This window comes from Montipora foliosa, chromosome 2 (assembly GCF_036669935.1).
Source record: "Montipora foliosa isolate CH-2021 chromosome 2, ASM3666993v2, whole genome shotgun sequence".
In the NCBI taxonomy this organism is placed as follows: Eukaryota; Metazoa; Cnidaria; class Anthozoa; order Scleractinia; family Acroporidae; genus Montipora; species Montipora foliosa.
Genome location: NC_090870.1, coordinates 54083434 through 54098759, shown reverse-complemented (window position 1 = coordinate 54098759; position 15326 = coordinate 54083434). Strand labels below are relative to the sequence as shown.

General features: G+C 39.2%; 1 pseudogene; it reads left to right on the top strand.

The window, feature by feature from the left end:
* The first annotated feature begins 14280 nt into the window (after positions 1 to 14280).
* Positions 14281 to 15326, top strand: part of LOC137991822 (adenosine receptor A1-like) — a 1119-nt pseudogene continuing 73 nt past the window's right edge.

Below are 15326 nucleotides of genomic sequence, written 5' to 3'. Positions count from 1 at the left end.
AATGCCCAGGACTGTTGTAGTTTCTGAACGATCGGTGCATAAGTGTGTATTATAAATTCGTTTCGCTTTTATACACCTTTTTCCAAAATAGCCGCCATTTAGATATTCTTTCGTTTTTATTCAAATTAGACCCTGATGCCTCGTTCAAGGCAAAATATTCTTTCAAATTTTAAGCTTAAGAACGAGGCATCAAGGGCTAATTTGAACAAAAACAAAAAAATATTTAAATGGCGACCATTTTGGAAAAGGGTGTATTTGTATAGTATTCTCACTGGAGGCCGTCATGTACAAATGTACTTTATTCACTTACTCAGTTTAAGTTCGAAATTTCCTTGCATTAATGGAAACTATTGTTCTATGGGAGAGCCATATTTGCATAATTTATTACCATCTTGGTATAATTGGGTTCATTTCATCCAGTTTATTCCTCTCTTCGGTTTTAAATAGACCATATTCGTATTCTCGGTATTGGACTGGAACTAGCTTGCAATGGAGGCTAATGCGGGGGAATCTTTTCAAATGCAAATAATTTTTAATATATTCCCCCGCATTAGCCTCCGTTGCAAGCTAATTCCAGCCCAATACTAAGAATACGAATATGGTCTATTAAACGAACGTCAGGCCGCTTCGACCTTGCCACCTCACTGCAGCGATGGCCAGCGTGTTGCCATGGCTCCCACTCCATTCGCCCCTTGCGGCGTTTTGGAGTGAGGGCTCCCAGTGATAATTTATTACAAATTCAGGTAATCAGATGCCCAGCGATTTTTGATAAGAATCACAAACTGTTTCCTTGCTCTCAACTCCACTCGGACAATAGACCAATTTCGATATCGTAAAATTCAGTCCTAAACAAAAGGCATCATCTCGAGGCTCTGGGGAATAAATATAAGGATTTGTATGAGTTTATTCTCCAGAGCCTCGAGATGATGCCTTTTGTTTAGAGCTGAATTTTAATATATCGAAATTGGGCTATGAACGTCACAAAGTCTTCAAGTTAAACTCCAGTATTCGTAAAGATAACTACAGTATCTGCATTTACCTATAAATCCTGGGCGGACAAGCATTTGCTTTTTTATGGCTTCCATTGAATTCGTTTCTTTCAGTGTCTCTTTTACCAAGTTGAATAGACCTTTTCGGCTTGTACATTTTGTTTTCCCAATACAGATCATGTGATAATACTCAGGAGGCTTGGTCCTTTGTTTTGTTCATTAAAAAGAGTGCATGCAGGCATATTCATGCTTGCATGCCCTCATTTTAATGAACAAAACAAAAGACAAAACCTCCTGAGTATTATCACATGATCTGTATTGGGAAAACAAAATGTACAAGCCGAAAAGGTCTATTAGTGGCTTTTCACTTAAACCTAACTCAGTGGGATAAATGAAACAGTCATCGCTTCAAATATTCCAAAAAAGATAAGTTCCGCTGTAATTAGTAGCCTCCATTAATTTTAATTGAGTTCCTTTTAGGGAAAATAGGTTTCAAGAATGGAATAAAGAGATGAGAAATATAGAAAATGTGGAGAGAATAGAGGAGAATTCAGGGTTCGAAAAGAGACGAAATGTTTGTGGTTTTTCATACAGATGTATCTACAGACTGTTGATAAATATTTAAAAAGTCTTTTACTAAAAGTAGGTTTCTCTTGTCAACATACCCTAGCTAAAAACATATTGTTGATTAAACATTTGAATACGCGTAGAATTTATACCGGTTTTTGAGTGAAATATCAATTTCTGTACGGCTATCTCGAAAGTGATGAATGGGAGATGCCGGAACGGGGAATCTCTAAGAGGGGGAATTACTAAAATAGGGAATCTCTAAAAGGGGGAATCTACGAGACAGAGAGATTTGATTTGTTGTTTTTATGACTGGCATCCATTTTAACAGTGCAATTGTTGAACCACTGGTACAATTCGCACAGAATTGTCGGCTATTAAAATCTTCGCCTCCTTGATGAACGTTGCCGTAAAGTCCTGAGCTGTACTTAAAAGCTTTTTCACAATAACATTTTCTGCGGGCTTTTCTTCAGCCTGATACTTAATCACAAACACCGCTCCAAGGTCTCTTGACCTATCACGTCATAGCCGACGAGGTCTTCCCACCGAAACTTCGGCAAACCAGCGAGTCCGTCAAGCTTTTTCCTTTTACTGGGAAATTTTAAAGCCAAGGGAAACTTAAATTCAGCCTTGTTGACTAAACATCAACTCTGCTGAGAATAAAACAAAACATTGCCTGTTGCGAAAATATATTTTGCATGGTTTTCCCGCCATCTCGAACATCTTTGGGAGAATTTAGCATTTCTTTAGTTGGTTTTTCATGCTTTTCGTCATCCACTGCTCAGATTTTCCCTATGTGTGCGAGTGAACGGTGAAGTATCCATCAAGGTAGTACCACAAAATTAAAGGTATTAAGGAAATGACTCGATAAGCTAACTATATAACACGAGGCTTCTTTGGATTCTACATATTCTCATGACAAGTGCATTTAATTGAACACTGTGGCATCAATCGAGCTCCATTGTCACGATCATTGCAATTTCTTGCATGCGTGTAAGAAAAGTAAATACCATCACGTTTTCCCACAATTCATATGTGCAGACAGCCAATTAAATTAATTGTTGCCCTACGTATACCTTACAAGATGCCTGCGGATCGCATGGTATAAAAATCGATTAGTTTAACATATAACAAAAGGGGGTGCGGTGCAAAGAATTATAAATTACTAATTTACAAGGCCGATCTGTTAGCTCGCGAAGGCCGACTAATACGGTCCGTGCATGATTCGGCCAAGTTCAATTTTCCATTTTTTCCACAATAATTGAAAAATTATATTTTGTGTACGTTAAGGGTTTGTTGTTTATTTTTGAACTGGCAATATAACGTAACATGGACCAAACAACGGAAATATGCACCGATTTTTCTTTTTTTAACTTTATTTTAAGTTTTCAGAAAAATGATTTATTACCCAAAACAGCTTTTTTGGACATTTTTTTTAATTTTTCTGTTATCTACAAAAAAAGTAGAAAATTAGAATAATGGGATAACCTCGTTGAGTTGATTTATTTTTCCATTTTTGTAATCTTTTTGAAAAAATGGAAAAATGAAAATATGACTTCGTTTTCTTTATTGTTGCATTATTCTATATTTAGACTTAAAAATATAACAATGGGAAAAAGGCTGTGGCGTCCATCGATTTCTCATTTTTTCATTGTTTTGAGATTAAATCTTAACGACGTAAAAAATGACTTGGATTTCTTATCTCCCCAATATGCAAGGCAAAAGTATTTTCGAGGGAATACTTTTCCAGCCCGGGCTGAAACGAGACGAAAGTCATAGGTGTTCATCTGTACGGGTCCGCAAATTCTCGAGAGTTTCTTTTGAATGACAACACATAGCTCAGAACAGTTTTATTCGAGGTCTGAAGGATTTCACTTGAAACGTTAAGGGATGCTGTGTCGTTTTATGGGTACATATATTATTAAATAAATATACTGTACGTGAGGCTTGCGATCGCAGTAAGAAGTTGCCAGCTGCTGATATTAGATTCCCTAAAGTTTTGACGCAGCGCTACCTGAAAGCCATTCATTTCCTGCCTGATGATTGATGACTGTCACACTTTCTTCGAAATTGAAAAGATGTTAGAGATTCTCCCTCTTCCCCGTTTTAGACATTCCCTATGTTAGATATTCCCCCTCTTAGAGATTCCCCATTTTGGAGATCCCCCTTTTAATTCCTCCTTTTAGAGATTCCCTAATTTAGAGATTCCCCGTTCCGTTTCCATACATTTGGTGTGTCCATTTCATAGAAACCGCACAAAAATATCCCTGTATTAGTAAGCATCGGTGACAGGAAATCCGAGTATCTCGAGATGCGCAGAACGTGTGCGCAATAACAATAGTAGGCACCGTCCTTAATCGGCCGTTTTCTCCCTTAAAAGTGGGGAAAGAGATTTCCAGGCAAAATTCTCAAGAGTTTAATTTGAATGAAATACATGGCTCAGAACAGTTTTATTCGAGGTCTGAAGGATTTCACTTGAATCCACCTCTGGAATCAAAGAGCATCATCGTATCGTAGGTGACTGTTGGTTGTTATCGAAAGAGACAAATGATCCCCGCACCCCTCTGGAAAATTTAAGTAATTGTCTCTGATAGACACCTAAAAAATTCAAGTGCCTCCAACGAGGTTCGAACCCATTACCTCTGCATTGTTGTGGTGCCTAAATATCGTTTGTCTAACGATGTAGTCACTTAGCTTGTAGATCGCGAAGGTTTTGACCGCTTACTGCTGGTCTTCTACAGCCGAAGAAGACAGCAGTTCGAAGCAGTAATTGGTCGAAACGTCGCGGTCTATCAACTAAGTGCCTATTTCGTGTGACCAACGATCATTCGTTTCACTATTTAAAGAGCACAATACAATACAAGTTTTATGAGCACTATCTTCGTGGGCTTTTCAGTACGAATATTATGCAAATGCTGTAAGTGTACATCAAAATCAAAATCAATTTAAAAGTAGAAAAGTAAGATGAAAGGCATGCCGAGAATACAAATTGATTTAGACATAGTTAATAGAGGGGAATGGTTATGAAACCTGACAAATTTCTTTGTTTTAGGTTTTTTTTCTTATTTTCTCGCCTTGACCGTGTACAAAATACAATAGTTGTTTACTCCATACTGAGGAAATAACCAATGGAAACGTCTTGGTTATGTAGTTCATACATGTGTATGAACGCAAAACAAAAGATTGTGCACGGTCGTGGACTTTCCAACCTAAATCTTGGCATCTTTGTTTGCTCCTTTGATGTTTGCCGAGCTTCCAACTATTCCCCTCTATTGAATGAAGGGGTAGTTTCTAAAGAAACTGTGGTGCTGCGTCGGTGGGGAAGTAGTATACAAAAATTTGGTTTTATCAACGAAGTTGATAATGTAAATTGGCCACCGTACAGAGATTCTAAAAGCTGACGTTTCGAGCGTTAGCCCTTCGTCAGAGCGAATCGAGGGATTATGGGTTACGTGTAGTTTTTATAGTAGAGTAGGAGCTACGCTATTGGTGGTAACATGGCAACGTGAAAAATAGGAATATATTAGTTAAATGAAAAGCGTTCGTTAATACCGTGAGGATTAAGGGTGCCGATTTGAAAGATGAATTTTTGTTCCAGATTCTTGCGGCTTTCCGTCGTACCTAGATGTAGGGAAAGGCCGCAGATAGCCATGTGTTTTTTGGAGTGGTTAGGCAGATTAAAATGGCGAGCGACTGGCTTGGATGCATCCTTGTCATTCTTCTCAACATCGCGAAGGTGTTCGCGGAATCGGTCACCTAGCCGTCTACCTGTCTCACCAATGTATAATTTATTGCATAACGTGCAGGTTATGCAATAAATGACATTTGCGGAGGTACATGTGAAACGATCGGTGATCTTAACAGATCGCTTAGGTCCCGATATCTTGTTAGTGTTAACAATGAAAAGACAAGTTTTGCATCGTGAGCGCGCGCATTTGAAAGTGCCGGGTTGCTCGTTAGTTTTTTTTTTTTTTTTTTTATTTATTTATTTTTTTTTTTAATAATAATTTTATTTTTTAAATATGCACACTTACACCATAAAACATTGCAAACTACAGTAAACGATACAATGAGTATTGCAATACGAACGTGACATGAATTACAGCACTACTAAGCACTAATTGCATTAAAATTACGTTTTCTAACATGAGAAGAAAAAGAAAAAAAAAAAAAAAAGAAAAGATAATAATAATAGATAAAATAAATAAATGACATACGACTTCTAGCACTTCTAAAAACCATCTCTTTCCTTTAGGGTTACATTTATAATGATAGTTTTAAAATAGAGGAATCAATATTTAAAAATTCAAGGTTAAGGTTAAGGGTTTAGGAGACTCGTTGCAGCGGGGACAGAAGTGGCTTCCATTTCTTTGAATTTCTTATTGTGTTGTTTTCCAATTGGTGCGTCTGTTTCAGGGAAAGCAAGAAGTTGTTTTGGGTTGGGGATCGTTCTTTCGAACGGCAAATCCAAATGTAGTGCTTAGCCATTAGACAAAAAAAATTAATTTGGAGTTTAAAATTGGAGTCGTCTGGCTTCAGGCCTAAGGCCGTTTCCATTCCTAAGTGGTTCTCTTTTGAAAGCACGTGGCACGCCTGCAGCCATATAGAGAGGTCATTCCAAAAAATTCTACTTTTTTCACATCCCCAGAATAAATGTAACAGATCTTCTTTTTTATCATGGCAGAAGGTGCATGTTCCGTCCTCTCTAATTCCTATTTTTTGCAGAAAATTATTGGTCGCCAGCCGTCTATGTAAAAATCTGAAATTGAAGTCAATTAATTTGGAACTCTTTGTACACGCAGCAGACAATAGGTAGGCTTTTCTCCAGTCAATTTTTACCTTGGCTGTGGACCCGATTTCTTTCTGCCACCTCTCTTGAGATAATAGAGGTCGTTCTGCTTGGTCAGAAATTAATTTCTTGTAAACTATTCTCGATGGTTTTTGGTGCTTTAGGAACGTGTTCATGAAATTGTCATACTTCAGCTGAGACCTCGGAATCTGTTGCTGTAAAGGTTTAATAGCAGAGATTATGCCAAAAAAAGTTAGTGGTCTGACTTTTAGTTGATATTTATTTTGAAAGCTGGCAAGGGAAAGAAAGTTGTTAGAATCATCCATTAAATGTTTTACTTGTGTTATACCTTTGGAAAGCCAATCTTTGCATAGTACTGGTGCATTGTTTATCCTTATTAATGAATTTTGCCAGAGAGGTAGAGCTAGAAAGTGATCTTTGGACACTATTCCTTTCTCAAAGAAGGTCTCAGACCATATTTCTATAACTTCTTTAACAAAAGGGTCTTCTATGTTTAGATTACCAATGTCTTTTTTGTTTAGGTTTCCTTTAAAGACGGCGTTGCCTCCATATGTTGCGAGTTCTAGATCAAAAAAAACTTTCCATTTGCTGCAGTTTTCTGTGTTCAGGTATTTTTTAATCCAGGTAGCTTTAAGGGATTTGTTAAAAGTTGTAATATCGATCATTTTGAGTCCACCTTCAGAATAATCATTGATGATAACCTTGCGTTTAATTTTATCACCTTTATCATTCCATAAGAATTTAAAAAACATCCTATTAATCTCTTTAATTGCATGGTGCTTAGTTTGCAACGATGTGAGTACGTATACAAGTTGCGATGCTACTAGGCTCTTCAGAACAACAATTTTCCCTATTAAGCTAAGTCTTCGAAATTTCCAGCATCCTAAGATAGATTTAACTTTCGTAAGCTTTTCGTTGTAATTTAAAGATATTGCCGCATCGCGATCCGTTGCGAACCAAACGCCAAGTGCCTTAGTCTTTCCCTTTTGCCCCTTTTGCCCCTTTAGTTTTGAGCGCGCTTCTAACTAAAAAGTTGCCTACGTTTTTGTCGCGTTTGAATGAAATAAGTGGAGGTTGCGAAAAGATTCTACCAGTCTCGGGATCATTTTGGAGTAATTTAAAATTACTAAGAATGATGCTTTTGACTGCGTGATTATGAGGATGGAAAGTGAGGGTGAATGGAATTCTGTCATTCTTATCTTTTTGTGACGTTTGTAGTGATGAATGTCGATCAAGTTGTTGGGCGCGATGATGGCCCGCTTTGACCACAGAGACAGGATAGTTCGCAAATCCAAATGGACTCCCCCAGAGGGACAATTTGCCTCTTTAGATTTTTTCACCAAAAAATGCCGTCACGACATTCACAAACTTAAATTCAATCGCAACACTAAATTTTCCAACCTTTCCTCGGAAGAGTGGGCGGCGCTTAAAAATCTTAGTAAACGCAACGACATAGTTGTCAAATCGGCCGACAAAGGCGGCGCGGTAGTTGTTTGGCGGTCCGACCTTTACCAAAAAGAAGCTTTGCGGCAACTTTCGGATACCTCGTTTTATGCCAAAATCCCTAAAGATCTCACTTCCAACAATCAAAAACTTGTCAAAGACACCATTCAAAATCTTATAGTTAATCAAGAATTACCGGACACTGCCACTAATCTCATCATCAACACCCCTAGAACTTCGTGCATTTACTTCTTGCCTAAAATTCACAAACCCAACAACCCAGGTCGCCCTATCGTTTCTGCCTGTAGTTGCCCCACCGAACTCATTTCTAGCTACTTAGACAGGATTATGACGCCTATCGTCAAATCTTTGCCATCATACATTAAAGACAGTACACACGCACTACAAATTTTCCGCGATTTCCATTTCTCCGGCCAAGACAAACTTATTTTCACCATGGACATTACATCTCTATACACAGTCATTCCTAATAGCGAAGGTCTTCAAGCACTTAAACACTTTTTCGATCAACGCACTGTCAAAGAACCTAGCTCGGAAACGCTCCTCCGCCTTGCCGAACTAGTTTTAACGCTTAATTGTTTTTCATTCGCCGGCAATTATTACAATCAAATTAATGGTGTAGCGATGGGCACAAGAATGGGACCTAGCTATGCCAATCTTTTTGTAGGATATGTTGAACACCAATTTTTTAGTCAGTACAACGGCCCCAAACCTGAACTCTACGGCCGTTACATCGACGACTGCATCGGCGCTATTTCATCCAGCAGAGAAGAACTCGATCAATTTATAACCTCCGTCAACTCTTTTCATCCGGCTCTTAAATATACCTGGGAAATTTCGGAAACTTCATTGGCTTTTCTAGATATCAACGTTTCTATTAGAGGCAACGTGCTATGTACTAGTGTGCACTACAAACCTACTGATTCACACAGTTATTTGTTGTATTCATCGTCACATCCATCACATGTCAAGAACTCCATCCCTTATTCTCAATTTCTTAGACTTCGACGTCTATGTAGTGATGACTCCGATTTTTCCAGCAAATCAGAGGAGATGTGCCAGTTCTTCGAAAAACGTGGCTATCCTGTCTCTGTGGTCAAAGCGGGCCATCATCGCGCCCAACAATTTGATCGACAGTCATCACTACAAACGTCACAAAAAGATAAGAATGACAGAATTCCATTCACCCTCACTTTCCATCCTCATAATCACGCAGTCAAAAGCATCATTCTTAGTAATTTTAAATTACTCCAAAATGATCCCGAGACTGGTAGAATCTTTTCGCAACCTCCACTTATTTCATTCAAACGCGACAAAAACGTAGGCAACTTTTTAGTTAGAAGCGCGCTCAAAACTAACGAGCAACCCGGCACTTTCAAATGCGCGCGCTCACGATGCAAAACTTGTCTTTTCATTGTTAACACTAACAAGATATCGGGACCTAAGCGATCTGTTAAGATCACCGATCGTTTCACATGTACCTCCGCAAATGTCATTTATTGCATAACCTGCACGTTATGCAATAAATTATACATTGGTGAGACAGGTAGACGGCTAGGTGACCGATTCCGCGAACACCTTCGCGATGTTGAGAAGAATGACAAGGATGCATCCAAGCCAGTCGCTCGCCATTTTAATCTGCCTAACCACTCCAAAAAACACATGGCTATCTGCGGCCTTTCCCTACATCTAGGTACGACGGAAAGCCGCAAGAATCTGGAACAAAAATTCATCTTTCAAATCGGCACCCTTAATCCTCACGGTATTAACGAACGCTTTTCATTTAACTAATATATTCCTATTTTTCACGTTGCCATGTTACCACCAATAGCGTAGCTCCTACTCTACTATAAAAACTACACGTAACCCATAATCCCTCGATTCGCTCTGACGAAGGGCTAACGCTCGAAACGTCAGCTTTTAGAATCTCTGTACGGTGGCCAATTTACATTATCAACTCCGTTGATAAAACCAAATTTTTGTATTCCCCTCTATTAACTATGATATGGAAGATGGTAAAATTATGTGACAAAATTGGGCTATGAAGATAAACATTCACTTAAGAGCTTTCCTCGTAATGTTCTTTTAAAAATATTAAGAGATTCGATTAGCTTAAGATTAATTACTTTCTAGATTATTCCATAATGACGCTGTTCGATAAAAAAGGCCCTTTGTCCTGTAGTGGTCTTAAAAAGAAGAAAAATTAATAGTTGCGAAAAGCGAGGAAAGGTAAGCGGGAGCTTGTCCAGTCATGCATTTGAAAGCAAGCAGCGTAAATCTTCAAGACTGGGGTCATCTTATCGACCTTTTGGTATTACTGATTGTTCGGGCAGCCAAATTTTGCACTGTTTGAAGCTTGACGAGGTGAATAGTTGCTGCGTTTGCTCAGACCGACGAACAATAAAACCATTTTTCCTGAAAACTAAGGCGTAGATTATTATTATTATTATCAGAGTGTTTTTATCAAACATATATGTTTAACACGACTAATTTGAGCTAAGCTATACGTCCAGGACGAAACAATTTTAAAGATGTAGTCATGAAAGGTGGGGCTCGCTGTCTTTGGCGACATTTGCGCGGGGTATGAGTTCCTTCCCCATGAACAAAAGACGGACGTCTGGGAGGTTGGGAAGCAGCTGACGACTTCCATACATCATAAGCTTTTCCTTATCTGGGTTCAAGAGGAGGTGATTGTCAAAACACCAGTTACGAATTCATAAGAGATCGTCATAGCCCAGTTAGCCTAGTCTTGAATTGAGAAGGATATGTGAAGCTCAGTATCATTAACAAAGCTTTCAGATTGACAGCGGCTTAAGAACTGATGGTTGATCGTTCACGTATATACTAAATAGGAGAGGCCCGAGATTATTTCCTTGTGGTACGCCGCTATCGACAGGTAGTGGCACTGACAATTCCTTGTATATACAACGATTTGATTACCTTTGAAATAAATAACTGTTAAACCAAGTGACGTCAAAAGATGAAATGCCGACGTCTTGCAGTTTCTGCTGTAAAATACAATGTTTTATACTGTCGAAGGCCTTACTTATATCCAATAACTTAACAGCGGTGAACAGCGGTTACTTTCCTTTTTATCGGGCGGATGGCTTCAGTCGTGTGTATTACATTTGCTGAGTTATGTCTCTGTCGAGTGGAATTTTTTATTTCCACTTTGCGTTGCGGACAGCCTTTCATTCCACAACAAGTAAGGCATTAATTGATTTAAATTCTCTGGCATATCTTTGACATAAATGGGCAGGAGAGAGATGGGTCTGTAATTGTAAGGCTCCTCGAAGTCTCCGTCTTTTAAGATTGGTGAAACCTCAGCCATCTTCCAAGAACATGGAAAGATTCCGGCAGCAAATGAAGCGTTTACTATTGTCGTTTAGGTCGTAAGTACAGCTGGGAGGCTATCTTTGATCATGCGGGAAGGAATTTTGTCAATCCCGGGAGATTTGTTTAGTTGCATTGACCGGACAACACTTGCGACTTCGGAACATTCCACGCACTTAAAATTGAATTGATTAGCCTAGGAGTGTTTCCTTGGGACAAAGACTAGCTTCGAATGGTTATAATTACATTGACTGGCAAGCGAGTTAATTTTGTCAACAGTCTCTCGTGCAACCGAGGTGAAAAAAAGGTTAAACTCGTTGGCTACCACTTCATCTCTGCTGTAGGATCTCTCGCTGGCAGATTTCTTAAAGGGGCTAGGTCACGCTATTTTAGGTAATTTTGTTTCATTTTGTTAATTATGAGCTCTAAACGTCAAATTGGCAGAGTAAGAATCTTTCATTTGCAAAATCACGGCCACATAACAACTGAGAATGATTTTTCAGCTTTGTAAATGACATTTTCATATAGATTGATATAAATTTGAAAAAAGGTTGACCGACGTTTTTCAAATTTACCCAAATTCAATCCACTTTAATCTTCTCCAGTTTTGTCCATCCATGTCCCTTCTTGGCTTCCCTGTGTTTTGTTAGAGTTCTTCTATAGTTTTGAACAGTTATTTTGATATTTTAGTTAATTCTATGACCATTCGATCAGTGCTGAAATTGCCTAAACGTGCGTGACCTAGCCCCTTTAAGAATACATGATCGGATAGTTTTCCACAAACAGCTTGAATTATTGGGAAATGCTGTTGATTTGATGCGCTACGTATTCTCGTTCTACTAGCCTATTCTCGGTTTTCACATGACGTCACGACCACCATGTTGGTGCTCCTAAACAAAGAAAAGGCGGCCATGTTGGTGCCCCGACCAAATCCTCCGGGAATTTAACTCTATTATTATGCAAACGCTTCCTTTGGTTTTCGTTGAAAAACATGGCTGTTGATCACGTGAGTGAAAACCAGCAATTTTCTCGCTTAACTTCACACATAAGATTCTTGTATTCGGTCCAAGCGTTGGGATCCCCCGTTCTTCTCGCTAACTTCCGTCAAAAGTCCTTTACTTTCATAAGCTGTCTAATTTCGTCTGTAACGTACGGGTTTGGTCGGCCAGGCACTTTGATTGTTCTCACAGGTGTATTTTCTTCTTGAAACTCTTCGTCGTAATATATGTTGGCTTAGGACGCTGTCGTTTCAGTTTGAGAATGGCATAGACTAGGTCATGTTCGCTCATGGATACTGGCATGACCTTTGCAGCTCTTAATCAGTGACCCTTGTCGGTTCAACTATCATTTGACTTCAGTTGAGTGAAGTGCAAAAATCATGTTGAGAAGAGGTTGAGATGCAGGGTCAGACGATTTTAAAAGGTTGCAGTTCAGGTCGCGCAGGATGTAAATAGGTTTATTTAGTGCCGTGGGAGAGATAACTGCATCACTAAACTCTGCATCAAAGCAGTCTTTGGACGTTAACGGAGGCCTGTAAGACTCCTGTAAACCGTACATATCAGAAATGACTTACAGTTGCCTGCCTGTACTTTTAAGCCACAGCTGGTGAAGGCCAGATTCTCCAATAAATGACAACTCGCTTAGTAAATAATAATAATAATAATAACAATAATAATAATAATAATAATAATAGTTTATTGATATCCCTCTCGCAGCCTAAAGGCTGTATTACAAGGATGGTCAGTGACAATAACAGAAGACAATAGTGACTACAATACAAAGACAGTCAAATAGATAATCATATAAATATGATTAAAAGCACTAAATAACAGAGAAAAAACAACAGAGAAGAGGTTTACAACTGATCTTGATACTTAATGGTGCAGAAATCTGCGAACCGTTTTGTCTTAGGGACAAAGCGCACCGGAACACGTTCGCCTGAACGGAGGCAGTATGGCTTGTCAATTGACACACAAGGAATTAATGGCTTGAGTACAGGAGACGACAGGCAGTCACGCTTGATAAAATTTGTGCAAGCTTCCTCCCTTCTCTGGGAAAGGGCAGTGTTTGCCAGATTGAATTAGGGCATCGTCATATTGACAGTTCGTAATTCGACCTTGAGATTATGCTTCACAAACGCACACATGCTTCCTCCAACTTTGTTCAAGCGATCAAGGCTAAATATGCTATAGCCTGGAATTTCAATCTCAAAATTAGAGACAGAACTGTCTAGCCAAGTCTCACTTACTGTTAGGACTTCAAACGTGTTTGCTCTAACAACGTCCTTGAGGAGAAATTTAAAAAAAAGTGTTTCCTGTTCTTGATAGAACAAATGTTCTGAGAGAAACAAATGTCTGCCTTGAAGCCTTAGTGACCAAAAAGGAGACACAGTAACAGTTTTTTTAATATAAAATGGTGCTTCAAGCAGCCGGCCCTCGGTTCTTCTTGACCATATTTGTTCAGTAATGAATCGAGTTTACCATGAGTAATGTTAAATTACTTTCTGTAACGTTACTTTGTAGACTTAAATATGGTAGCTGATAATAATACTCCTCAGAAGAGGCATTTATCATGCTAATAATAGGCTAAGAGTATTTTTCTAAATTCATGACAGCTCAAAAAAGGTACTTTTCAGAAGCATAAAATAATTATTCATTAATGACAATTCCGAAAGGGCTGGCAGTCTGAAGTGCCGACTGATTTTACACGGGAAGGTTTAATTCCGAGTACACAAACGACAAACAAATCTTTGTTTTCCCCACCATACTTTCGAGTTGTACCGGCAAAGTTACAAAATTTTACATGCACTGTTAATTTTGATTTTTTTATTTATCACTTTCAGCTTAATAGAGGTAGTTTACAGAAGCCGCAGCGCATGCAACACTGTGGCTTTCGTCCTCGCAACTGAGATAAACGACATTTACAAGGAACAACCGAAATGTGAACCCCCCGCCATTCACTCATCGCCGATTTGGCACCATATTGGTCAAATAAGTACCAGAAAATTGCACGATGAGTAGATACTGAAACGTCATGTTTACGCGAGAGGCATTCTGAGTGAAAGTACGTGGAATTAAGTCAGCTCGAAAAAACGAGCAAAAACAAGAATTACCGACTATGAATAACAATACTGGCGAAATCAAGCCCGCTGCTAACAAATCAGGAACCTATATTGATTTTAGCCCATCCTTCCAGTACTCTGTGGCTGGCTGTCACATGTTAATTGTGCTCACAGCTTTTGTTGGGAACTTCATAGTTTGCTGCGCCATTATCGTGAACAGAAGCCTTCGAAGTAATCCCACAAACACCTTCATTTTCTCCTTGGCCTTCGCGGATCACCGTGTCCCTCGTGGTGCCTTTCGACATAGAGTCCATTATTCTTCTAGGGGTTTGGAGACACGCGAAGAAATGTGCGAGGCCTGAATGTACCTCATCACTGTGCCCACATCGATCTTGACCCTTTTGGCCGTCAGCGTTGACCGTTACAAGAGCCTCAGTGATCCTCTCAATCGTTTTCGACGATGCAGATTTATAACCAGGAAGAAAGCCTTGATTGTTAGCGTGGTAATTTGGATTTACAGCTTTCTCTTCGCCTTAGTTCCCATCATGGGCTGGCGAACGCATGATAAGTTCGTGTTTCAGGGCGTGTGCTACTTTCCTTAGACAAAGATCTATACCACACTCAGTTCTGTGATCAACTTCATACTTCCTCTTTTGATTACCTGTGGTATTTACATCAAGATTTACTTGATTGCCCTCAGCCAGCAAAATATCTTTTACGGAGACGCCTCACGAATTCCAAAACTTCGCTCTACTGAAGAAAATAAGGTTTACTCAAGGAATATCCGAACAGCTAAGACAATCTCTATATTCGTGGTGGCCTTTTTTTCCTGTTGGATACCATTCAGTTCTATCAGTGTCGTCTCCACTCTTTGTGGCTCACAGTGCGAAATCCCGCATGAAGTTTTCGTCTTGTTTCTGATGTTCGGCTACCTTAAATCAGCGCTTAATCCATTCCTTCTCGCCTTTCGTAACAGCAAATTTAAGGCCACCATATCGGCGCTAATGCTATCGCTGAGGTCTCGTGCTGTGGCGAAAGGTCCTAACGGGCGTTCCATTCTTACACATAACACTTGTCACTCAGAACTTCCAGATCTACAAGA